General features: G+C 40.5%; 1 pseudogene; it reads right to left on the reverse strand.

Annotated features, from left to right (window-relative positions):
* Positions 1 to 26082, reverse strand: part of LOC138986839 (ubiquitin-like modifier-activating enzyme 1) — a 45420-nt pseudogene extending 19338 nt beyond the window's left edge.
* Between the last annotated feature and the right edge of the window lie 245 nt (positions 26083 to 26327).

The raw sequence follows: 26327 nt of genomic DNA on the forward strand, positions 1-26327 counted from the left end.
AGAAGTTAGTCAACAACTTAATTATAATGATGGGAAACACTTGGGATTTTTGCCACAGGAAACATGCAATGTAATCATTCCCGTGTTTTCCAACCCAGTTCTGGTCCTGCCTTTTTCTGGCCAGGCACTAATTGGGACTGGATATCTCAGTCATGCTGGCTTGCTCCAAATGTTGCTCTTACCTATGGGTATGGCTTCCCCCTAGTTGGATAGGGAGATGCACCCTAGGTCTAGCCTTTACCCATGGCTTTATATTTTCAGAGCTTCCAGAAAGCCTGCTAATTTACCCCACCTTAAAACTCGGTGGGCAAGGTCTGTATTTCACTGGTATGATTATTTGGCTGCAGTGTTTGTCCCATCTTTGAGAATTACACATGTTATGTTACAAGGGGATGCTTTGATTAACTTTACTCAACAGGCATTACAAGATTCGCATAAAGCTATTTCAGCTCCTAATGTCAAACAAGCACAAAATAGAAAGGTGGTTTTACAAAACAGATTGGCTATTGAATTCTGACAGCTGCACAAGGTGAAATTTGTGCCATTATTCATACCCAATGCTGTACATATATACCTAATATGAGCACTAATGTTACTCATTTTACTAAACACATGACCAAGATGATTGTGACTATGGATACTCCTGAAGCCTCAATTGCCTCACTTTTGGAAATGTTTAGTAGTTCCCCATAGTGCAAAACTATCTTAATCACAGTAATTATGATTGTTCTATTTTTGCTGTTTGCTCCCTGCATCTGTATTGTGTAATTAGATTTGTTTCTAGTTGCATCAATGCTTTTAATTTACAAATGGTTATCTGAGCTCCTATGAGTACCGCAGCCTTCTCCCACTATTATTTGGGGCCCCTGGATCAGAGACCCTCAATATGAGGGTTAGGAGAATATGTTGCCTCTACAATTTAGGAACCATGCCCCTACACAGCAAGAAGTAGTTATGGAATGAAAATGATGCCCCTTTCCCTAGGCAACATAATTCTCCTAAAAGAAAAGAGGAGAATGAGAGAGTTAATTCCTAGGCAGATTGGTAAGAAGTGCAGTGGTCCTCAAGGAGAGAGCTGTCTGGAATTTTCAAAGAAGAAGAAAGGAGATTTTTTTTTTCCCTTCTACGTATTTCAGGATTATATAACAATAACGCATCCTGCTTGAGGACAGTCTCTGGGGGAAAACCTTCTAGATAATCTTGTTATCTTAAAATGTAGATTATGAGAGTAGGTCTAGTGAGGTCTTTACAACGTCCAGACATTCTTTTAATTCATTGTAGTAACTAACTAGAGTATATAACTCCATTGCTAACACTAGCAAGGGGGTACTCTTTATGCCCCTTTCTGATGCCTATGCCAGAAGCTTTCTCTATCTCCTTTATACTTAACAAACCTTTATTACACAAAAGCTCTGAGCAATCAAGTCTCGTCTCTAGCCCCAGATTGAATTTTTCTTCTCCAGGGGCCAAGAATTCCAGCATCTTTTTGTGGTTCAGCAACAACCTTTCAGTAGCAACGAAAATTGTGAATAATCCATCCTCTGTAGTTTTGGTATGCCAGCTGACAGGAGGCACACTCAACTGTGATGCAAATGCCATAGATTTAGAACTGACTAGAGTTGCAATGTATGCTTTAGAGTGCAAGTTAATTACTTGTGGTACATGTGCCCTAATTTCGTAGCAGGATGCATGCTCCAATTTCCTAACTCAGTATTGCAGCATTCATAATCTAGAATGTGGTCTTAGTTGTGACTCATGAGTTTGGAGAATTACCGCAGAAGAGACACTTGGGTGCTACAGAATGCCAGCTAATTAGTATTGGGGTAAATTCTCCAGAATGAAAGATCAACAGTTGTGTAATGTCTACTGAAGAGCATGCACTTAGAAGAGCAGGATATGTGCCTTGAAATACAAGCCCAAAGTCATGGGAGGATACATCAGACTGCAAACTATGTCATTGTAGCATAATGCTCAGGGCCACAGGCAAAGTCTTAGCAAACTACATATTCCAGAGTGAAGCTCAGTATTTGTGGCATCTCTGCTCCAGAGCACAGACTCTGTATAGGCCAATTACATGCACTTGGGCCTACACTCAGTAGTAGTGGTTCACATACTCCTGAGTGCCTGCTCATTAGTTGCAGCAGAAGGTGGGGGTGGGGGGTGGGGAGGGAGTTGCAATACAGTAGAAGGAAAGAAACATTCTTCAGAGTGGAAGTTTGTCGGTTAGTTGTGAAAGATGCTGGCAATCCTGGCCTCCAAAGGAGAGGAATTCTATCTGGGGCCAGTGATGAAACTTGGTCACTCAGCACTTTTCTGTAAAAAGTTTTATTAACGTATAAAAGAGACAGAGAAACCTTCTGACATAGCTATCAGAAGGTGCAGAAAGAGTGCCTCCCCACCTTGTCTTTAGCTGGATGTTATATAGCTACCAGTAGGCTGCTACTTAGAGAAAGGAAATGTCTCAAAACTCAGTATGGCACCAGGCCACTCACCCACAACATGCATTTTTATGATAACACGAGCACAAGGTGAGTCATCCCAGGCCATAAAACAATTGACATGAATCTTGAAGAAAGGCACATTTCCAAGCAAATACATAGTTTCATTAACATACATTAGGAGAAAAGCTGTATGAGTAAAACATATTGCTTTGTTGAGCCATTGTCAGTTCAGGGTCATAAGTGAAATTGACTTGAAGAAACAGTCTAGGGTAAATGCATAGTTTATTAACATAGCTTAAGGAAAACATTTCCATAAGAAAAATGCATTGGTTAGCTCAAGGATTGAGAAAAATTAAGGTCAGGTGGAGCCAGGTGTCATCATAGCAACAGAGAAACCTCATTTTTATTTTGCATAGAGAAGGGAAAAAAATCTGACACTTGTAGTTTGTTTCCCCTTGCAACTTAAGAGAGATATATAAAAAAGAAGTCTGACAGTTGTAGTCTATTTCCTCTGTTTGGAGACTCCTACCTTCCTGCCTGTCACCCTCTCGAGAGTGTAAACTGAGTAGTTGTGGGACACATGCTACAGACAGAAGGTGAGCTCAGTAGTTTTCATGCATGCATGTTCTACACTGTGAGCTCAATAATACTCAAAGGTGTTATAGAGAGCAGACATAATATTGACAAGATACCTGCTTTAGAGAACAACTCAGTATGAGAACCTCAGATGCAAGCTCAGTACTTACAAAATGCCAGCTCTTGAGCACAAATTGAGTATGTGGACACATGCTCCAAGATTCAATTCAGTAATTGCAGCATGGTTTTTCTGTAGATCAGTCTCAGTAGTCATAAAATCCATATCCTTGAATGAAAGAACAACACTTGCAGATGCTTCCTCTGGACATAGGTTCACAAGTGCCAACACATGTGCTTAGAGTGCAGCTTCAGTAGTATGTTGTAGGTTCTACAGTGGACAAGGTCAGTAACTTTGGTCAGGAGCTTTAGACCACTAGTTCAGTGGTAGTGGAAAGTGTGATCCAAGCTAGAAGCTCAGCATTCCGAAGCACAGTTTCATTAGTGGAGGAATGTATGCTTCTGAGCTGGATGCTGCTGCTGCTGCTGTTAAGTTGCTTCAATCGTGTCTGACTCTGTGAGACCCCATAGGCAGCAGTCCACCAGGTTCCCCCATCCCCGGGATTCTCAAGGCAAGAACACTGGAATGGGTTGCCATTTCCTTCTCTATCTGAGTTGGATACTGGTTGTTAATGCATAATCTGGCAATGTGCTGAGGTTTCAGTACTCCTGCTTAGGTCTATGCTCAGATTTGATGTGATTTGTGCTGCAATGTGGAGTTCTCTAGTAGCAAAATGCAGACTTAAGAACTCTGGATCAGCAGTGGTGAGACACATTCTCCAGAGTGAAACTCAGTACTTGTAGCACTCATAGTTTAGCATGCAAGATCACTAATTGTGTCACAACAGTTTTAGAGAACAGAATCCATAGTGGCATCAGGTGTCACATAAATGGTCATTTAAAACATGCCAAGGGCAAACTCAGTGATTGCAGCACAGCTGACCAAAACAGGATTCACGCTGGCAAGACACATACTCCTGAAGGAAAAGAAAGTACTTTGAGGTTATTCAGATTTAGAGCGCATGTTCCACAGTTGTGGAACATTTGCTTTGAAATGCAAGTTCAGTAGTGGAAAGATGCATTCTCCAGAAAGCAACTGAGAAGTTTAACCCTCCTGCTGTAGAGCAATGGCACAGTAGAGATGGGAGTGTGTTCTAGAATGTTGTCTCAGTAGTTGGCTTGTTGTATCTTCCCATGTACCAGTATTAGACAGTCTGCTCTCAATTGCAAGCACACTAGTGGCTGGAAACATGCTCCAGATTGTAAACTCAGTAGTTTCAGGCCTCATACAGTAGACCTCAAATTCAGTAGTTTTGGGACACAGACTCCGAATTGCCATTGAACTAGTTGTTGCACATCTGTGGTAGAGTAATGTCAGTAGTGGTGGGATGCATGCTGTAGCAAGTAAGCTGTGGAGATATGCACATGTACTCTAAAGCACAGAATAGAGTTGAAGCATGCCCTCTCTAGATAATGAGTCTGTGGTGGCAGGCATATGTTGTAAGATGTATGTTCCTTGATGGTGAAGTGCATGGTCTAGAGTGAAAGTGCTGTAATTTCAGTATGAATCCTCTAAAAATGGGAGTCAGTATTGGCTGACACATAATACACAGTGTCATCTCTGTAGTTGTGAGGCACTAGCTCAAGAATTCAGACTCAGTTGTTGGTGGACATGCCCAACTGAATGCTGGATAACTATGTTGGGATGCAGGTTTCAGAGAGGAAGCCTAGGAGGTACAGTATGTCTGGTCTAGAGCATGATCTCTGTAGAGGCAAGACAAGTGGTCGAGAATAAGTTTGTAGCATGTGTGCACTGGATCACAGGATGCAGGATCAGTCAAGGCAAGAAATATGATGCTTTGTACCAGACATGAAGTTGTGGCTAGACATCCCAGGTACACTATTTGCAGCTTGCATGATCTAGAGCATAGAGTGCTGGTTGACTAGCAGCTTAATGGGTGTTCTACAACATAATTAGTTGTAGCACACATCCTTAGAACACTGGAATACTTGAAGTGAGATTCCTACTTCAGTTTTCAAGCACAGTAGTGACCCCACACTTGATCTAGAGTAATGGCTCACTTATGGGCAGAGTATATATACCAGGGCGCATATGAGTGTACCATGCTAGTTGCAGCATGGGTATTTTGGAGCATGGGCTTAGGAGTAGAAGAATACATGTTTCAGAAGGCAAGATCAGTAATTGCAATGCAAGTGTTATAGAACACAGGATCACTAACTCTCTTATACCTGCCTAAATATGAGGACTCAGAAATGGCAAGAAGTGTGCTGTAGTACTTAGACTCAAATTGTTGGATGCATGATCCAAGTGTAATTCATAGTGTAGTGGTGGCAAGAGCTATTCTTCAGAGTGCAAGTTCAGCAGTTGCTTTGGTATACCTGATCTAGACTACAGAATAAGAAGGGGCTGATTTACATTTAAAACAGCAAGCTAATACTTGTGGCATGCATATTTACAGTGAAGGGTCATAAGGCACACTTTATGTAAAATGTAATTTCAATATTTCAGGGATGCAGGATCAGGAGTGCAGTATTGGTAGTTGCAGTAGGCAAGTTTTATGATGCAGGCTTAGTAGTGGCAGGTCATATACTCAACAACAGGAGCTCAATAGTAGTGGACTCTATACTACATTTTATTTGTGGCACATGGCTCTACAGCACAGGCACAATAGTGGCAGCAAATTGCTCCAGAACTGAAGCTCAGTGTTGCAGCTCTCGTGCTGTGGATGGTGGCCTCACTAGTGATGAGACACATATTTCAGAGTGCAATCTCAGTATTTATAGCACACATAGTTTGAAATGAGTGCTTAGGAATGGTGAAAGTAGGTACATGTTCAGTAGTAGTGGCATGCCAGTTCCAAAGCATAGGCAAAATTGTTTGTGATATATAGGCTTAGGTATGTGGGCTGACTAGAGTTGTAAAGTATTTTCTGTAGTGTAAGCTAATTACCTGTGTGTGGTACATGTGCTCTAATATCATGCTCATTAGAAGCAGGACATATGTTCCATGTCCAAATTCAGTCATTGCTGTAGGCATAATTTAGTTTGTGGTCTTTGTAGTTATAGCACAGGGGCTTGGAACATAATCAGAAGTAGCATACATGTGATAAAAACACCTGAGTTGATTAGTATTGAGGCACATATTTTAGAGGGCAGGCTCAGGAGTTTTGTCATGTCTACTCAAAAGTTCGGGTTATGAAAGGCATGATTTGTGCTTTGGACTACAAGCCCGATAGGCATTGTAGGAATGCAGCAGATGACATGCTATGTCATTGTAGTATGATGCTAAATGTCACAGGCATAGTAGTTGCAAAATATAAATTACAGAGTACAAGGTCAGTAACTGTGGCATGTCCGCTCTGGAACAAAAGCTCTGGATTGACTGGATGCATGTACTTCAGTATGCGCTTAGTAGTGATAGATAATGCGCTCCAGGGTGCCAGCTCAGTAGTTGCAGCAAGAGTGAAGTAAAGGGTGGTACAGTAGCAGCAAGAAACATGGTTCAGATGCAAACTGAGATGTTGTGGGACACATGTTACACAGGGTGATCTGGTAGTTTTGAGGCAGGCTTAGCATACAGTGTTGGTTCAAAGATACTCAGAGATGTTATAGCAGGCAGGCTCAATATTGGCAGGATGCCTGCCTTACAGTACATGTTAATGGTGGCAGAATACGAACCTCATATTTCAAGATCAGAAGTTGCAATGTGTCAGCTCTGGAGTGCAAGTTGAGTAGTTGTGGGACATGATATCCACAGTCCAAGTTCAATAGTTGCTTCATGTGACTTCTAGACTCAGTCTCAGTAGTGGTGGAATGTATACCCTACAGTGCAAGAAGAGTAACTTCAGGTAGTCACCATACACACAAGATCACAAGTGGCAGCACATATGCTTAGAGTGCATACTCAGTAATGAGTGATAAGGTCTCCAGAGTGCAAAGTCAGTAACTTTGGCACACTTACTATACACTACTATTTCACAATGGTGGGATTTGTGCTCCACAGTGAAAGCTCAGTAGTTGCAGCACCTGTGTTCTAGAGCACAGTCTCACTAGTGATAGAATGTGTGCTCCTGATTGCCATAAAATTGGTCATCAATGCATAGTGTGTGGGCTGATTACTTACAGCACACCTACTTAGAATGAAGCTCAGTTATGATGAATGCTAAAGAGTGAAGTTCAGTAATTGTAGCATGTGCAATTAAGAGTCAGGGTTCAATAGAAGTGAGAATCATGCTCCAAGGTGAAAACCAGTACTTGTCACACACATAATCTAGAGTGCAGGCTCATTTGTGGCATGACAGTTATAGTGCACAGAATCCATTGTGGCAGTAGGTGTGCTACAAAACATGGCTTCAGACATGATCCTGAGAACAAACTCAGTAATGGCAGCACAGCTGATCTAAAGTTGGACTGAGTGATAGTGAGACCCATGCTCTGGAAGACAAGGGCAGCATTTGGCATATGATAGTTTTAAAGCACAGGCCCAGTAGTTGTGGAATATCTGCTGTAGAACACAAGTCCAGTGGTAGAAAGACACAGGTTCAGGAAGCAACTGATCAGTTTTAGCCATCCTGCTGTAAAGCACGTGCTGTGAAGTGGTGGCAAGTGTGCTCTAGAATGCAGGTCCAGTAGTGACTGGATTCATCTAGAACTCAGACTCTGTAGTGGTGGGATGAAGGCGCCAGAGTGTTGTCTCACTCATTGTGGCCCATTGCACTGGAGCACTGGCACAGGAGTGGTCAGAAGTGTGCTCTAGATTATAAGCTTAGGAGATGCAGCACATATTCTCTATAGCATAATTAAGCTCAGTACTTGAAGCATATCTGATCTAGATGATGAATCTGTTGTTAATGGCCTATGTACTAAACTGTTGGTCCTGTTATGGTGAGACACATGCTGAAGAGTACTCTAGCACACAGGTCACAATAAATGAACTTGCAATCAGACAAAAGTGTGTTGGCTAGGGGTTCCCAAGCAGAGAAAATAGACTACAAGTGTCAGGCTTCTTCTTCTTCTTCTTCTTTTTTTCCCCCTTCTCTACACAAAAATTAAAAGGAGCTGTCTTTGAAAATTCTGTGTCGCCATAATGGCATCTGGTTCCACCTGAAACTAATATTTCTAAAATGTGTTTTCCTTATGGAAATGTTTTTCTTAAGCTATGTTGATGAACTATGTATTTACCTTAGAATCTGCTTTCTTCAAGTCAGTTCTGCCTAAGACTCAGAACAGATGATGGCTCTGCAAATCAGTATCTTTTACTCATGGATATGTTCTCTTAAGCTGTTAATGAACTCAGAATTTGCTTGGAAATATGCCCTTTCTTCAAAATTCATGTCAGCTGTTTTATGGCCCAGGATGACTAACCTTCTGCCAATGCTATCTTTAAATGCATGCTCTGGATCAGGTGCCTGGTGCTACTCCCTCAGTTTTGAGGCATTTCTTTTCTCTAATTAGCAGCTTGTTAATAGGTATATAATTACTTGCTAAAACTAGCAAGGGGGCACTTTTTCTGACCTCTTTTGATGTCTATTTCAGAAACTTTCTCTCTTTAATAATTTAATAAAACTTTATTTCACAAAAGTTCTGAATGATAAAGCCTCACTACTGGCCCCAGATTGAATTTCTCTCTTTCAGAGGCCAAGAATCCTAGCATCATTAATGGCTCATAGCAGCAAATTTTCATCTGGGTACTTCAGAATTCGAGTTCTTAAGCTGTGGGGAAAACATTCCATGGTGAAAGTTTAGATGCTTGTTCATGTCTACCAAGAGCACAGGTTTAGGAGAGGCAGGACTTGTCCTTTGGAATACAAACAAATGAACACTAGAGGAATGCTCCAGACAACAATGTTGTAGCACAGTGCTTAAGGTCACAGGCATACTAATTGCAGAACAGAGGCTCCAGATTACAAGTTCAGTAGCAGCATCATTCCTGTTACACAGGCTCCTTAGGGGCCAGATGCATGCACAAGAGCATGCACTTAGTAGTGGCTGTTTATATTCTCCAGAATGCCAACTCATTAGTTGCAGTAAAAGTACTGCAATAATCTGAGATACAGTGGCTATAAGAAACATGATTCAGACTGCAACTGCATAATTGTGTGGCACATGGTGCAGAGGGTGAGCTCAGTAGTTTTGATGAATACATGCTGTTCACTTGGGCTAAGTAGTACTCAGAGATGCTATAGAAATCAGGTTCAGTATTGGTATAATGCCTGCTAGAAAACCTGCTCAGTAGTGGCAGAATGTGAGCCTCATATGCAAGTTCAGGAGTACAAGTTGAGTAATGGTGGGACATGTGCTCCATGATTCAAGTTCAGAAGTTGGAGAATGTGTTTTGCAGAGCTCAGTCTCAGTTGTGATGGAACACATGCTCCAGAGTGCAAAAACTGTAACTTCATATGCTTTCTCTAGAAACATGGTCAAAAGTGGCAGCACATGTGTTTAATATTCAGATTCAGTAATGTTGCGATCGGTTCTCCAGTGTACAAGGTTAGTAGCTTGGACATATCTTCTCTAGACTACTATTTCATTAGTGGTGGAATGTGTTGTTCATAGTGGAAACTCAGTAGTTGCAGCATCTGTGTTCCAAAGCACAGTCTCAGTAGTTATGAAATATGTGCTCCTGAGTGTGACAACAGAGGTTGTGAATGCATATTTTAGAGCATGGGCTGAATAGTTGCAGTAAACTTGCTTACTGTGAAACTCACTCATGGTGTGACAATGTGCACCAGTGTGTATCTCAGTCATTGCAGCATGTATATTTTAGTGCCAGGATTCATTAGTGTTGAGATGCATGATGCAAAGGGAAATTAATATGTGTAGCACACATAGTCTGCAGTTTGGGCTTACTCCCTGTGTCTTCATAGTTTTTAGAGCACAGCATCCATTGTGGAGGTAGGTGTGGTATTAAATGTGGGTTCAGGCATGCTCTGGGAAGCTCAGTGATTACAGCACTGTTTATCTAAAGCAGTGCTTTAGCGTTTGCAAGACACAGGCTCTAGAAGTCAAGAAAAGTATTGGGGGCATGCCAGTTTTAGAGCACAGGCTCAGTACTTGTGGAACATTTGTAGAATGCAAGTTCAGTAGTAGAAAGTCCCATGTTCCAGAATGCAACTGAGGAGTTTTAGCCATTCTGCTGTAGTGCATGGGCTACATAGTGATGGGACCGTGCTCTAGAATGCAGACTCAGTAGTGTCTGGCTATATCTTTCCAGGAACCAGTTGGGTGTTTTCAGACAGCCTGCTCTAAAGTGCAAGCACAATAGTGTCAGGAAGGGTGCTGTGCTACATACTGTAAATTCAGTATTTTCAGCACTTGTACTCAAATTCAGACTCAGTAGTGGTCAGACACAGGTCCAGAGTGCCATCCCCATAGCTTGCCATGTCAGCCCTAGACCACATGCTTGTTAGTGATGGGAGCTATGCTGTAGAATGAAAGCTCAGGAGATGTGGCACATGTTCTTAAAGCACCAGCTCAGCATTTGAAGCATGCCTGAGGTGGTCCCAAGATGATAGACAAATAGTACAGGAAGTCCATAAATACATTAAAAGATCATCTGCATATGGAGCAACTTCCACAAAACAACTTCTGAATGCTGATTGAGAACCCTAGATACACAGAAAGGCACACCAATATCTTCCTAATGAAGTAGGATGAAAGATAAACACAAAAAGAGACAAAGGACTTGTGGACGGAGACCCATCCTGTGGAGGCAACCTTGAAGGAAGAGTAGATTCTACACAATAGGAAACCCACTCACAGGTAGGTCAGTTGGGATCTTTGGATTGTCAGAAGGCAGGATAACTGAAGGGGGGAAAAGTCACCACAGAATCTGCACAAAAATGCAATTACCAGTGAAGTAACTGCTCACAACTCTTATTTTTCAGCACTAAATATGAGATGGTTGCAGAGATGTGGGCAGCATCATCAGTCCTTAGAGTAAGAACCAGGATTAAATGCCCTGAGTACATTCTCAGGGGACTAATGTGACATAACACCCAAAACTGTGGGAACACCAGAGATACAAACAAAAGCAAAGGACCTTTTTTGAAGGAAAGCTTTAAAGACACACTGGCACACTCATGAAACAAAGGTTTACATCCTAGTGAATGCCAAAGGAGAGCAAGACAGGTGCTCTTAGGCCCACTGAGGGGGCAGAGAGGCAGATGTGTGGCAGCCAGATGCAGAATGTGAGGACCTCTGCTAATCTAGGCCCAAGAGACAGCATCTACCTCTAAGTGTGAGCCGGCTGCTAGTCACAAATCACTTCTTCAGGAGATCCTTGAGTGTTCCCATCTTCCAGGAGTATCACAGCCTCCAACCAGATCTCCTGAGATACATGGCCCACCTGGGACTGTTCCACCCCAGGGAACACCCAGGAACCTAAGTGGCTTGGACCTGGGAGGTTGATGAGACCTATGGCCAACCTGGAACTGTGTGCTTCCCTGTGAGATTGAGTGACTTGTACCTGGAAAGTGAAGGAGATACTCATATCAGTTAAAACAAACTTCAAAATAAAGATCATTATAAAATACAAAGAAGGACCCTACATAATGATCAAGGGATCAATCCAAAAAGAAGATATAACAATTATAATTATATATGCACCCAACACAGAAGCACCTCAATACATAAGGAAAATGTTAACAACCCCATAAAAGGAAAATTGAAAGTAACACAATAATAGTGACAGACTTTAATGCCCCACTCAAATCAATGGATGGATCATCCAGGCAAAAAGTCAAATGGAACACCTAACTTTACATCCAAAACAAATAGAAAGAGAATCCCATACACACACACACACACACACACACACACACACACAAAACAGTGTTGCTAGAAAGAAATGAAGGAGATAACAGAAAAATCAATAAAACTAAAAATATTTATTTGCATAGATAAACACAATAGACAAATCCCCAGCCAGACTCTTCAATAAAAAAGAGAGGTAGGAGGAGAAGACTCAAATCAATAAAATTAGAAATGGAAATGGAGAAATTACAACAAGCAACACAGAAATACAATCATAAAAGAATATTATGGGGGTGGTCCTAAGATGGCAGAGGAATAGGATGGGGAGACCACTTTCTCCCCCAAAATTCATCAAAAGATCATTTGAATGCTGAGGAACTGCCACAATACAACTTCTAAACAAGAAGACATCAGGCACCCAGAAAGGCAGCTGAATCTCTTCAGAATTAGGTAGGACAAAATATAAAAGACAAAAACAGAGAAAAAATACTCATGAATGGAGACTTGCTCTGAGGAGGGAGTCATGAAGGAGGAGAAGTTTCCACACAGTAGGTAACCCTCTCGTATGCATGTCTGTGGAGAGTTTTGGAATCTCAGAGGGCAATATAACAAGAAGTGGGGCAAAGCTCACAGAATATGCATCTAGGTGTAATGACCAGCAGAGAAGTGGCCAGAATGCTTGTGTCTGCTACCAGTGAAAGGAGGCTGGGCAAGGAGGCACGGGCTGCATCATCGATCCTTATGGTAAGGACTGGTTTGAATGCCTGGGGGACAATCTGAGGGAAATAATGTGAGAAAGCAATCCAAACCTTGGGATTGCCAGAGAGACAAAGAAGAAGAAGACTTTTCCCACTAAAGGCTCTAATCCCTGGCACAATCACAGAACAAAGGATTGAGGAAATACCAAAGGAGAGTAAGCCAGCTGCCTGACATATAGGGACCTCCCTTCTCAAAGACAGAGAGTCAGAAGAGTGACAGCCAAAGCTGGAAGGCAAGGGGTTCCTGCAATGTTGACCCCAAAGACTGCATCTTCCACCAAATTGTGAAAAGGCTCCCAATTGCTAACAACATTTGCCTGGGATCCTGGATGATTTGACATCAGCCAGGAGTACCACAGCCTGACATCAGCTCCCCAAAGGAAACACATGACACACTTGGGACTGTGTCCTCTCAGTGCACCTGGGAAAGTGGGCAGCTTGACCAGGCATGTAAATAAGATGCATGGTGCACATTGGATAGTACACTCACAGAGCACCTTGTCACTTGCACTGCTCAAACCTGGGAAGGGCACACATTGCACAGCCCATCTGGGTCTGTACCCAAGCAGAGCACCTGAAAACCTGAGAGACATAGTCCTGGGAACTGCATGAAAAGCAGGGCCCACTTGAGACGGTGACTGTGCAGAACACCCTGGAGACTGAGCCGTGCAGATCTGGGAAGTACAGTCCATTAAGGCTGTGGCAAACCCAGTGTTGGCCGTCCACTGTGAGCACTCCCCACATGTGCCAGTGGTATTTGACACGTCCCTCCCTCCCCAAAACACAACTGAACAAGTTAGCCTAAGTAAATGGCCACCTTTATTATAAGGTAAGGGATTTAGAGGAGGCAAGGTTCAGAAAAAGACCCCGACTAGCACTTTACAGAAACAGATCACCTTTAATGAAGTGAAAAGGGGCAGCAGTCAGATAAGCAAGCTGCTGCGCTTAACCATGAAAAGAGTATGTATATATAGGCATGTATGTGGAAAGTTACTGTCTTAAAGGGGCCTGCTCTTCTCCAGAGTTGTTTGGAGTATTTATCTCTTAAGCAGCTGGGGCAAGGAATGTTGAAGATAGGCCAGAGGCTGGACCAGTGGAGAGCTGGGCATAATAAACGTTAATGTCTATTTCTTCTTTGGTTGAGAGAGTTCTTTGTTTTGCATAGAATGATGGGGAGGACCTGGAAGGAAGTTTTAACTCCAGGGTATTTTGAGCTATGTAACTTTCCTTCATTTACCCCATTGTGTCATGGCAGAAATTAAACACTGAAGAGATTTGTGAACAGAAGAAGTCAAAATAAACAATGGAGGAGGACTCTGGAAGTGAAAAGTGCAAGAGATTAAAAGCCTGCATTTAATACTGGAGATTGTGTCTTTCACAGACACCTATAGAACTTGAGAACAAGCACTAGCTGAAACAAGTAACTCTATGACACTGAACTGACTCCATGCTGCCCACAACAGTCCCAAAGAAATTACCAGATATATTTTTAATATAAACACTTTTTAATTTACTAAAAAGTTAGATCTTTATTATTCCTTTTTGTAAAATTTATTTTAATCGGAGGCTATTTACTTCACAATATTGTGGTGGCCTTTGCCATATATCTACATGAATTGCCAAACATGTACATGTCTCCCACTGCCAGAGTCCAACTCCAGCAACCAGGGATTCAACCTGAAAAGATGAACGGTGTCAGCAATGAGACAGCCTCTCAGTTTTCTGTGGTCTGCCTATTTATTCCAAGTTTAAGATTCTCTTTTATACTTTTACAAAAACATTAGACCAGAGGTTTGACATTTTCAGTTCCCCTTCTTCCAGATTTATTATCTCCATAAGTCATTGTTGTTCCTCAAACAGAATTCCTGCTTCAGTGATTCTCTTGGAATCACCCTTATCATCTATTATCTACCTCCGCTAATGTGTCCTATAGTTAACTTGTGATTACATTGTAGCTAATGCTACACTCCTCAGTTTACTACTTATCTTCCTAAATCCTGTTTGCCCCTAACATCCTGAGCTCAATGATGTCACTTTTTAAGAGCCTCTTAAAAAGGCTTCTAGCTATAGTGTCTCTAAAAATTCCTAACTTCTATAAGCTATAGTAAAATATGCTAACTTTACAACATTTCTTAAATCTTTAACTTCTAACTATTTTAATTATTTCTAAGCCCTAAATTCAGTAAACTCCTTTTGCCATAAACATTCTCCTCATAAATAGGCTTCAGATATCAATCCCTCCCATGGCCTCAAGCTACAGCCTATGTGCTCATCCTAGAACACCCTTTTGTAAAAGTCCTTGAACAAATGTCAATGATTAACTTTATGAATTATTTTCTGAGCACAACTGCAGAAGGCTTTGTACCTACTTATGCTCTTCTCAAGAACAATAAGCACCTTAATATTCCTTTTCAGTCAACTCAGCCAGGGAGAGGAAAAGACAAATCAGAATTACAAGGCCTAACTCCTTCATCCCAGGACCCATGCCTGCAGAATGAGGAGAGGGGGCTGGGGACCAAGCCTCCATTTTGTCAGTAATGCCTAAGGTGGCTCCCTACATCCCACCATCCTGAAACAAATAAACTTTGTTTATTGCAAAATGTGTAGAAGGAAAGAAATCATAAAAGTCCTAGTAGAAATCAATGAAAAAGAAAAAAGGGAGACTATTACAAAAGTCACAAAGGCTTAAAGTTAGTTCTTTGAGACGATAAATAAAATAGACAAAAATTAGCCAGACTCATCAAGGAAAAAATGGTAAAAGAATCAAATAAATAAATTAGAATTGAAAATGGAGAAATCACAACAGACAACACAACAGAAATACAAAAGATCATAAGAAACTACTATGAGCAATTATATGCTAAAAAATGGACAGGTTGGAGAAAATGGAGAAATTCTTAGAAAAGTATAATTTTCCAAAACTGAACCAGGAAGACATAGAAAATCTTAACAGACCCATCACAAGCATAAAAATCAAAGCTGTAACAAAAAATCTTCCAACTAACAAAAGCCCAGGACCAAATGGCTTCACAGATGAATTTTATCAAAAATCTAAAGAAAAGCTAACATATATCCCGAGTATACTCTTCCAGAAAACTACAGAGAAAGGTTAACTCCAAAACTCATTTTACAAGGCCACCATCACTGTAATACTAAAACCAGACAAAGATGCCATAGAAATAGAAAACTACAGGCCAATATCACTGATGAACATAAGTGCTAAAATCCTCAACAAAATTTCAGTAAACAAAATGCAACATATTTTAAAGATCAGACAACATGGCCAAGTGGGCTTTATCCTAGGGATGCCAGGATTCTTCAGCATCACAAATCTATCAATGTGATACACCATTAAAAACCATATGATTATCTCAATGGAGGCAGGCAAGCCTTTAACAAAATTCAACATCCACCTGTGATATAAAAACCCTCCAGGAAGCAGGTAGAGAAGGAACATATTCCAACATAATAAAAGCCACATACAACAAACCCACAGCAAACATTTTCCTCAATGGTGAAAAATTGAAAAATTTTCCTCTAAAACAGTAACAAGACAAAGATGTCTGTTCTCATCACTACTATTCATCATAGTTTTGGTAGTCCTAGTCACAGCCAACAGAGAAGAAAAATAAATAAAGGAATAAAAGGAAGCCAGATTGGAAGAGAAGAAGTAAAAGTCTCACGGTTTGCCACAGACATGATCCATTACATAGAAAACCCTAAACACATCACCAGAAAACAACTAGAGCTAATTAATTAATATCTCAATGTTTCAGGATATAAATTAATACAGATAAAACCCTTGCATTCATATACAAAACAATGAGAAAACAGAAAATGTTTTTTGTTAATTAATTTATTTTAATTGGAGGCTAATTACTTTACAATATTGTAGTGTTTTTTTTTTCCCATACACTGACATGAGTCAGCCATGGGTGTACATGTATTCCCCATCCTGAGCCTCCCTCCCGTCTCCCTCCCCATCCCATCCCTCTGCGTAATCCCAGTGCACCAGCTCTGAGTACCCTGTTTCATGCATTGAAACTAGACTGGCGATCTGTTTCACATATGGTAATATGCATGTGTCAGTGCTATTTTCTCAAATCATCCCACCCTCATAGAAGCTCTGTGGACCTTCCCCCACAGAGTCCAAATGATTGTTGTATACATCTGTGTCTCTTTTGTTGTCTCACGTATTGGGTTATCCTTACCCTCTTTCTAAATTCCATATATATGCGTTAGTATACTGTATTGGTGTTTTTCTTTCTGGCTTACTTCACTATGTATAATAGGCTCCAGTTGCATCCACCTCACTAAAACTTACTCAAATGTATTCATTTGGCTGAGTAATAATCCAACATGTATATGTACCACGTTTTTTTTTTTATCATTCATCTGTTGATGGACATCTAGCTTGCTTCCACATCCTGGCTATTATAAACAGTGCTGCGATGACCATTGGGGTACAAGTGTCTCTTTCAATTCTGGTTTCCTTAGTGTGTATTCCCAGTAGTGGGATTGCTGGGTCATATGGCAGTCCTATTTTCATTTTTTTTTTTTTTTTTTTTTAAGGAATCTCCACACTGTTCTCCATAGTGGCTGTACTAGTTTGCATTCCCACCAAGAGTGTAAGAGCGTTCCTTTTTCTCCACATTCTTTCCAGCATTTATTGTTTGTAAACTTTTGGATAGCAGCTATTCTGACCGACATGAAATGATTTTTCATTGTGGTTTTGATTTGCATTTCTCTGATAATGAGTGATGTTAAACATCTTTTCATGTGTTTGTTAGCCATCTGCATGTATTCTTTGGAGAAATATCTGTTTAGTTCTTTGGTCCATTTTTTAATCAGGTGACTTATTTTTCTGAAATTAAGCTGCAGGAGTTGCTTGTATCTTTTTGAGATTAATTTGTTGTCAATTACTTCATTTGTTATTATTTTCTCCCATTCTGAAGGCTGTCTTTTCACCTTGCTTATAGTTTCCTTCGTTTTGCAAAAGCTTTTAAGTTTAATTAGGTCCCATTTGTTTTATTTTTGCTTTTATTTCCATTATTCAGGAAGGTGGATCATTGAAGATCCTGGTGCGATTTATGTCAGAGAGTGTTTTGCCTATGTTTTCCTCAAGGATTTTTATAGGTTCTGGTTTTACTTGAAAAAACAGAAAGTAAATTAAAGACACAATCCCATTCACCATTCCAATGAAAATAATAAAATACTTAGAACTAAATTTACCTAAAGAAAAAAAATACCTGTACAACAGTTCAGTTGCTCAGTTGCGTCTGACTGTTTGCGACCCCATGAATTGCAACAGGCCAGGCCTCTCTGTCCATCATCAACTCCTGAAGTTTACTCAAACTCAAATCCATCGAGTCTGTGAAGCAATGCAGCCATCTCATTCTCTGTCATCCCCTTCTCCTCCTGCCCCCAATCCCTTCCAGCATCAGAGTCTTTTCCAATGAGTCAACTCTTTGCATGAGGTGGCCAAAGTACTGGAGTTTCAGCTTTAGAATCATTTCTTCCAAAGAACATCCAGGACTTATCTCCTTTAGAAAGGATTGGTTGGATCTCCGTGCAGTCCAAGGGACTCTCAAGAGTCTTTTCCAACACCACAATTCAAAAGCATCACTTCTTCGGCGCTCAGCCTTCTTCACAGTCCAACTCTCACATTCATACATGACCACAGGAAAAACCATAGCCTAGACTAGATGAAACTTTGTTGGCAAAGTAATGTCGCTGCTTTTGAATATGCTATTTCGGTTAGTCATAACTTTCCTTCCAAGGAGTGTCTTTTAATTTCATGGCTGCAGTCACCTCTGCAGTGATTTTGGAGCCCCCAAAAATAAAGTCTGACACTGTTTCCCCATCTATTTCCCATGAAGTGATGGGACCAGATACCATGGTCTTCGTTTTCTGAATGTTGAGCTCTAAGCCAACTTTTTCACTCTCCTTTTTCACTTTCATCAAGAGTCTTTTGAGTTCCTCTTCACTTTCTGCCATAAGGGTGGTGTCATCTGCATATCTGAGGTTATTGATATTTCTCCTGGCATATCATTTGATTCCAGCTTATGCTTCTTCCAGTCCAGCGTTTCTCATAATGTACTCTGCATATAAGTTAAATAAGCAGGGTGACAATATACAGCCTTGACGTACTCCCTTTCCTATTTGGAACCAGTCTGTTGTTCCATGTCCAATTCTAACTGTTGCTTCCTGACCTGCATACAGATTTCTCAAGAGGCAGATCAGGTGGTTTGTTATTCCCATCTCTTTCAGAATTTTCCACAGTTTATTGTGATCCACACAGTCAAAGGCTTTGGCATAGTCAATAAAGCAGAAATAGATGTTTTTGTTTTTGTTTTTCTGGAACTCTTTTGCTTTTTCCATGATCCAGTGGATGTTGGAAATTTGATCTCTGGTTCCTCTGCCTTTTCTAAAACCAGCCTGAACATCGGGAAGTTCACGGTTCACATATTACTGAAGCCTGGCTTGGAGAATTTTGAGCCTTACTTTACTAGCGTGTGAGATGAGTGCAATTTTGCGGTAGTTTGAGCATTCTTTGGCATTGCCTTTCTTGGGGATTGGAATGAAAACTGACCTTTTTCAGTCCTGTGGCCACTGATGAGTTTTCCAAATTTGCTGGCATATTGAGTGCAGCACTTTCACAGCATCATCTTTCAGGATTTGAAATAGCTCAACTGGAATTCCATCACCTCCACTAGCTTTGTTTGTAGTGATGCTTTCTAAGGCCCACTTGACTTCACATTCCAGGATATCTGGCTCTAGGTCAGTGATCACATCATCGTGATTATCTGGGTGGTGAAGATCTTTTTTGTACAGTTTTTCTGTGTATTCTTGCCACCTCTTCTTGATATCTTCGCTTCTGTTAGGTCCATATCATTTCTGTCCTTTATCGAGCCCATCTTTGCATGAAATATTCCCATGGTATCTCTAATTTTCTTGAAGAGATAATTATTTATATTATTATAACCTCTACTATATTTACACTATTTATAGCCAACTCAACCACCACCACCCCATCACTATCACACACATGAAATATAGCACCTGTCATGACCGTCCTATTTCTCATCACCCTCCTATCAATAGATGGACTCCCCCCAATATCAAGATTTATACCAAAATGAATAATCATCTAAGAAATGACAAAAAATGACAATATGATCCTACCCACCCTTATAGCAATCACAGCACTACTAAATCTATACTTTTAAATATGACTCACATACTCCACTGCATTAACAATATTTCCCTCCACAAACAATATAAAAATAAAAGAACAGGTTTCTGCTACAAAACAAATAACTCTCCTACCAATAATAATTGTACTATCCACCATACTACTACCACTTAATGCCAATTCTATCAGTACTAGAATAGGAATTTAGGTTAGACCAAGAGCCTTCAAAGCCCTAAGCAAGTATAGTTTACTTAATTCCTGATAAGGATTGCAAGATCATATCTTACATCAATTGAATGCAAATCAACCACTTTAATTAAGCTAAATCCTCACTAGATTGGTGGGCTCCACCCCCATGAAATTTTAGTTAACAGCTAAATACCCTAATCAACTGGCTTCAATCTACTTCTCCCACTGTGAGAAAAAAAAAAAAAAAAAGGGCAGGAGAAGCCAGGGCAGAGTTGAAGCTGTTTCTCCGAATTTGCAATTCAACATGTAAGTTCACCACAGGGCCTGGTAAAAAAAGAACTAAAACTCTGTCTTAAGATTTACAGTCTAATGCTTTGCTCAATCATTCTACCCATGCTTATTAACCGTTGATTATTCTCAACCAACCATAAAGATATTGGTACCTTGTACTTACTGTTTGGTGCCTGAGATGCCATAGTAGGAATAGCCCTAAGCCTGCTAATTCGTGCTGAACTAGGTCAACCCAGAACCCTGCTCGGAGATGACCAGATCTATAATGTAGTTGTAATGGCACACATTTTGTAATAATCTTCTTTATAGTAATACCAATCATAATTGGAGGTTTTGGTAATTGACTAGTCCCTCTGATAATTGGTGCCCCTGATATAGCATTTCCCCGAATACATAACATGAGCTTCTGACTTCTCCCTCAGCATGGTATAACTGAGTGAATTTTAGGGTTTAGAGCAGAGTAAGGCTGGCTGCCAACATTGAAAATTACCTACTATTGAAATATTTTTCAGTAGACTATGAGAAATCCATGCCGAGACCTCAGACCATCAGTACTACAGTGTCACTAATGCATGATTATATTTTAAAAAGTAACCGAATAACTGACTCTTATTTAAGTAAGTGCAGACTAAAATAGAGTAATAATTGACAGAAACACCTACTTTTTTTTCCTTTTAATGAAAAGTTAAGCCTATGGAAATGTTGGAAATGTGAGTACATCTCCCACATGTTTTTTACTTAGACTTACTAATCTCTAAAGTTTTCTTTTTGTACTTTCTTTCTGTACATGAACATAACATTTTAAACTTTGTTATAGTCAGGTATAGTTACACAGTTATGGATTTTAGCCCGATATATTTCATCACCTAAGAGCAAAGCCTTTCTCTATGTAACTTCAGGAGACACGGTCACAAGAAGTTGAACCTTACCATTCTCTTGTCACCTAGTAAACCATAACCTTGACTATATGGACCTTTGTTCGCAAAGTAATGTCTCTGCCTTTGAATATGCTATCTAGGTTGGCTATAACTTTCCTTCCAATGAGTAAGCGTCTTTTAATTTCATGGCTGCAGTCACCATCTGCAATGATTTTGCAGCCCAAAAAATAAAGTCTGCCACTGTTTCCACTGTTTCCGCATCTATTTTCATGAAGTGATGGGACCAGATGGCATGATCTTAGTTTTCTGAGTGTTGAGCTTTAAGCCAACTTTTTCACTGTCTTCTTTCACTATCATCAAGAGGTTTTGGGGTTCTTTTTCACTTTCTGCCATAAGGGTGGTGGCATGTGCATATTTGAGGTTATTGATATTTCTTCCTACAATCTTGTTTGCAGCTTGTGTTTCTTCCAGCCCAGGGTTTCTCATGATATACTTTGCACAGAAGTTAAATAAGCAGGGTGAAAATATACAGCCTTGATGTACTGCTTTTCCTATTTTCAACCAGTCTGTTGTTCCACGTCCAGTTCTAACTGTTCCTTCCTGACCTGCATATAGGTTTCTCAAGAGGCAGATCAGGTGGTCTGGTATAACCATCTCTTGACCAACCTAGAAAGCATATTGAAAAGCAGAGACATTACTTTGCCAACAAAGATCTGTCTAGTCAAGGCTGTTTTTTTGTTTTTTGTTTTTTGTTTTTTTCCAGTGGTCATGTATGGATGTGAGAGTTGGACTGTGAAGAAAACTGAGCATTGAAGTATTGATGCTTTTGAACTATGGTGTTGCAGAAGATTCTTGAGAGTCACTTGCACTGCAGGGAGATCTAACAACTTCATCCTGAAAGAGATCAGTCCTGGGTGTTCACTGAAAGTACTGAGGCTGAGGCTAAAACTCCAATATTTTGGCCACCTCATGCAAAGGTTTGACTCACTGGAAAAGACCCTGATGCTGGGAGGGATTGGGGCAGAAGAATGGAAGATAGAGGATGAGATGGTCGTATGGCATCAAACTACGGACATGATGGACATGAGTTCAGATAAACCCCAGGAGTTGGCCATGGACAGGGAGAACTGGCATGCTGCGATTTATGGGGTTGCAAAGAGTTGGACACGACTGAGAGTTTGAACTGAACTGAACTGAAGTATTCTTTTCTAGCACTGTTGCTTGTGCTTAGTCATGTCTGACTGTATTCTGAAATCATGGATTATGGCGCACCTGCCTCCTGTGTCCTTGGGATTCTCTAGGCAAGAATACTGGAATGTGTTGCCATTTCCTTCTCCATGGGATCATCCTGGCCCGGAAGTCAAATGCCTGTCTTTGTCTCCTGCATTTAGAGGTGAATTCTTCATGGCTGAGCCACTGGGGAAACCTGTTTTTGGTATAGCCACTAGCCATATGTGGATGTTGAAATGAATGGAAATTAGCATATTGTTCAATTCACATGTATACCTTTCTCTTAATTGAAAATCCTATTCTCTGTTGTTGAGCTGATGTATAACCTCCATTCACATTTCTCCATTTATTTCAGTAATTTCCAGCACTTCATAACTAAGCCATGTAGTTATTCCTGCATAGCACAAGCCACTAAACCCACACACAACACACACACACACACATACAAACACAAACATTTTTATTAATTATTTGGAGCATGATGTGAGGCTAAAGATAATCCGGTCCCTGACCTTCATAATTTTTCCTTACATTAGAAGTTTGTTTTCATGGCCAATTTTTAAATTATTGTCTTCTTTTCTTTGTTATTTTCTCCTATGTAGCAATCCTGAGTACTAAGCTGGGTTCATGATCTGTTATCAAAGAAACTCTCCAGTGTGTGAATTCCATTTAGCTTTCAGGATAATTACAGATTAGACAAGGAGCTCTTTGTTGCAGTTATTATTAAGTTGCTAAGTCATGTCTACGACTCTGTGGGATCCCATGAAGTGCAGTACACTAGTATTCCCTGTCCTTCACTATCTCCTTGAGTTTTCTCAGACTCATATACCTTTAATCCTGTGATATCATCCAACCATCTCATCTTCCACTGTTCTCTTCTTTTGCCCTCTTGCTTTCCCTGCATGAGGGTCTTCTCCTTTCAGTTGACTCTTTACATCAGGTGGCCAAAGTATTGGAGCTTTGGCAGCAGACCTTACAGTGAATGTTCAGGGTTGATCTCCTTTAGGATTGACTGGTTTGATCTCCTGGCCATCCAATGGGCTCTCAAGAGTATCTCCAGTACTACAAGTGAAAAGCTTCAACTCTTCAGCGTTCAGCCTTCTTTATGGTCCCAACTGTCACTTCCATATGTGACTACTGGAAGAACTAGAGCTTTGACTATATAGACCTTTGTCAGCAAAGTGTTATCTCTGCCTTTTAACATGTTGTCTAGAGTTGCCATAACTTTTCTTCCAAGGAGCAGTTCAGTTCAGTCACTCAGTTGTGTCTGACTCTGTGACCCCATGGGCTACAGAATGCTAGGCCTCCTTCTCCATCAACAACTCACTGAGTTTACCCAAACTCATATCCATTGAATTGGTGATGCTATCTGTCCATCTCAACCTCTATCATCCCCATCTCCTCCTGCCCTAAATCTTTGCCAACATCAGGGTCTTTTCAATAGAGTCAGCTCTTGGCATCAGGTGGCCAAAATATTGGAGTTTCAGCTTCAGCATCAGTCTTTCCAATGAACACCCAGGACTGATCTCCCTGAGGATGGACTGGTTGGATGTCCTTGAGTTTGAGGGACTCTCGAGACTCTTCTCCAACAATAAGTAAGAAAGTATCAATTCTTAGGCATTCAGCTTTCTTCACATTCCAACTCTCACACCATTCATGACTACAGGAAAAACCAAAGCCTTGACTAGATGGACCTTTGTTGACAAAGCAATGTCTGCTTTTTATTACACTGTCTACATAAGTCATAACTTTCCTTCCAAGGAGTAAGTGTCTTTTAATTTTGTTGCTGCAATCACCATCAGCAGTGATTTTCGAGCCACCCCTAAAAAAATGTCATCCACTCTTTCCATTGTTTCCGCATTTCCCATAAAGTGATGGGACCAGATGCCATGATCTTAGTTTTCTGATGTTGAGCTTTAAGCCATCTCTTTCACTCTTCTCTTCTACTTTCATCCAGAGTATCTTTAGTTCTTCTTCACTTTCTGCCATAAGGGTGGTGTCATCTCCATATCTGAGGTTATTGACATTTCTCCCAGCAATCGTGATTCCGGCTTGTGCTTCATCCAGCCCAGCATTTCTCATTATATACTCTGCATAGAAGTTAAATAAGCAGGGTGACAATAGACAGCTTTGAGGTACTCCTTTTCCTACTTGGAAACAGTCTGCTGTTCTCTTTCCAGTTCTAATTGTTGCTTCCTGACCTGCATTTCTACAGATTTCTCAAGAGGCAGATCAAGTGGTCTGGTAATCACATCTCTTTCTACAGATTTCTCAAGAGGCAGGTGAAGTGGTCTGGTAATCACACCTCTTTCAGAATTTTCCACAGTTTATTGTGATCCACACAGTCAAAGGCTTTGCCATAGTCAATAAAGCAGAAGTAGATGTTTTGAAGAACTTGCTTGTTTTTTTGATGATCCTGTAGATGTTGGCAACTTGATCTCTGGTTTCTCTGCCTTTTTGAAAACCAGCTTGAACATCTGGAAGTTCACAGTTGATGTATTACTGAAGCCTGGCTTGGAGAATTTTGAGAATTACTTTGCTAGTGTGTGAGATGAGTGCAATTGTGCGGTAGTTTGAGAATTATTTGGCATTGCCTTTCTTTGGAATTAGAACAAAAACTGACCTTTACCAGTTCCCTGGCCGCTGCTGAGGTTTCCACATTTGCTGGCATTTTTAGTGCCGCACTTTCATAGTATCATCATTTAGGATTTAAAATAGCTCAGACACAACTGAGCAACTTCATTTTCACTTTTCACTTTCATGCATTGGAGAAGGAAATGGCAGCCCACTCCAGTGTTCTTGTCTGGAGAATCCCAGGAACGGGGGAGCCTGGTGGGCTGCCGTCTATGGGGTCGCACAGAGTCGGACATGACTGAAGTGACTTAGCAGCAGCAGCAGAAGCAACGAGAATTCCATCACCTCCACTAGCTTAGCTTGTAGTGATGCTTCCTAAAGCCCATTACATTTCAGGATGTCTGGCTTTAAGTGAGTGAACATTCTATCATGATTATCTGGGTCATGAAGATCTTTTTTGTACAGTTCTTCTGTGTATTCTTGCCACCTCTTCTTAATATCTTCTGCTTTTCTTAGGTCCATACTATTTCTATCCTTTATTGTGCACATCTTTGCATGAAATGTTCCCTTGGTATCTCTAATTTTCTTGAAGAGATTTCTAGTCTTTTCCATTGTATTTTTCCCTCTATTTGTTTGCACTAATCTCTGAGGAAGGCTTTCTTGTCTCTCCTTGCTATTCTTTGGAATTCTGCATTCAAATGGGTATATCTTTCCTTTTTTCCTTTGCTTTTTGACTCCCTTCTTTTTGGTTTTCTAAAGCCTCCTCAGACAGCCATTGTGCTTTTTTGCATTTCTTTTCTTGGGGATGGTCTTGATTCCTGTCTCCTGTACAATGTCACAAACCTCTTTCCATAGTTCATCATGCACTCTGTCTATCAGATCTAGTCCCTTAAATCTATTTCCCACTTCCACTGTATAATCATCAGGGATTTGATTTAGGTCATAACTTAATGGTCAAGGAGCAAGCACTTTTTAATCATGGCTTCAGTGGCTATCACTTTGATATTAGTCCTTATGAAAAAATGTAGTAGTGTACCATTTTTATATTAATTACCTGTTTCTTGCTCTTTATTCTGATGCCCACTTTTGTCATTTAAGTCAAAAAGACATCGCCCCATACTGGCTAATGCTTATGTCAGTGTTTTCAAGTGACAGTAGAATTAGGTAGCCTCTTGACTATTCTTACATATAATTGTTTTTAAACATGTGATGCTTTATCTTGAATTACAATTTTAAGAACTTTAGAATAAGTATCAATGTATTTTAAAGCAAAAGTTTGTTAATGATCAACCTACCGTTTATAATCAGTAGAGTTCATGAAGGAAAGGAGAACTAAGATTTGACGAATACTCAGCGTGAGAAG

The sequence above is a fragment of the Bos mutus genome, unplaced genomic scaffold (genome assembly GCF_027580195.1).
Source record: "Bos mutus isolate GX-2022 unplaced genomic scaffold, NWIPB_WYAK_1.1 CTG213, whole genome shotgun sequence".
NCBI classification, from domain to species: Eukaryota; Metazoa; Chordata; class Mammalia; order Artiodactyla; family Bovidae; genus Bos; species Bos mutus.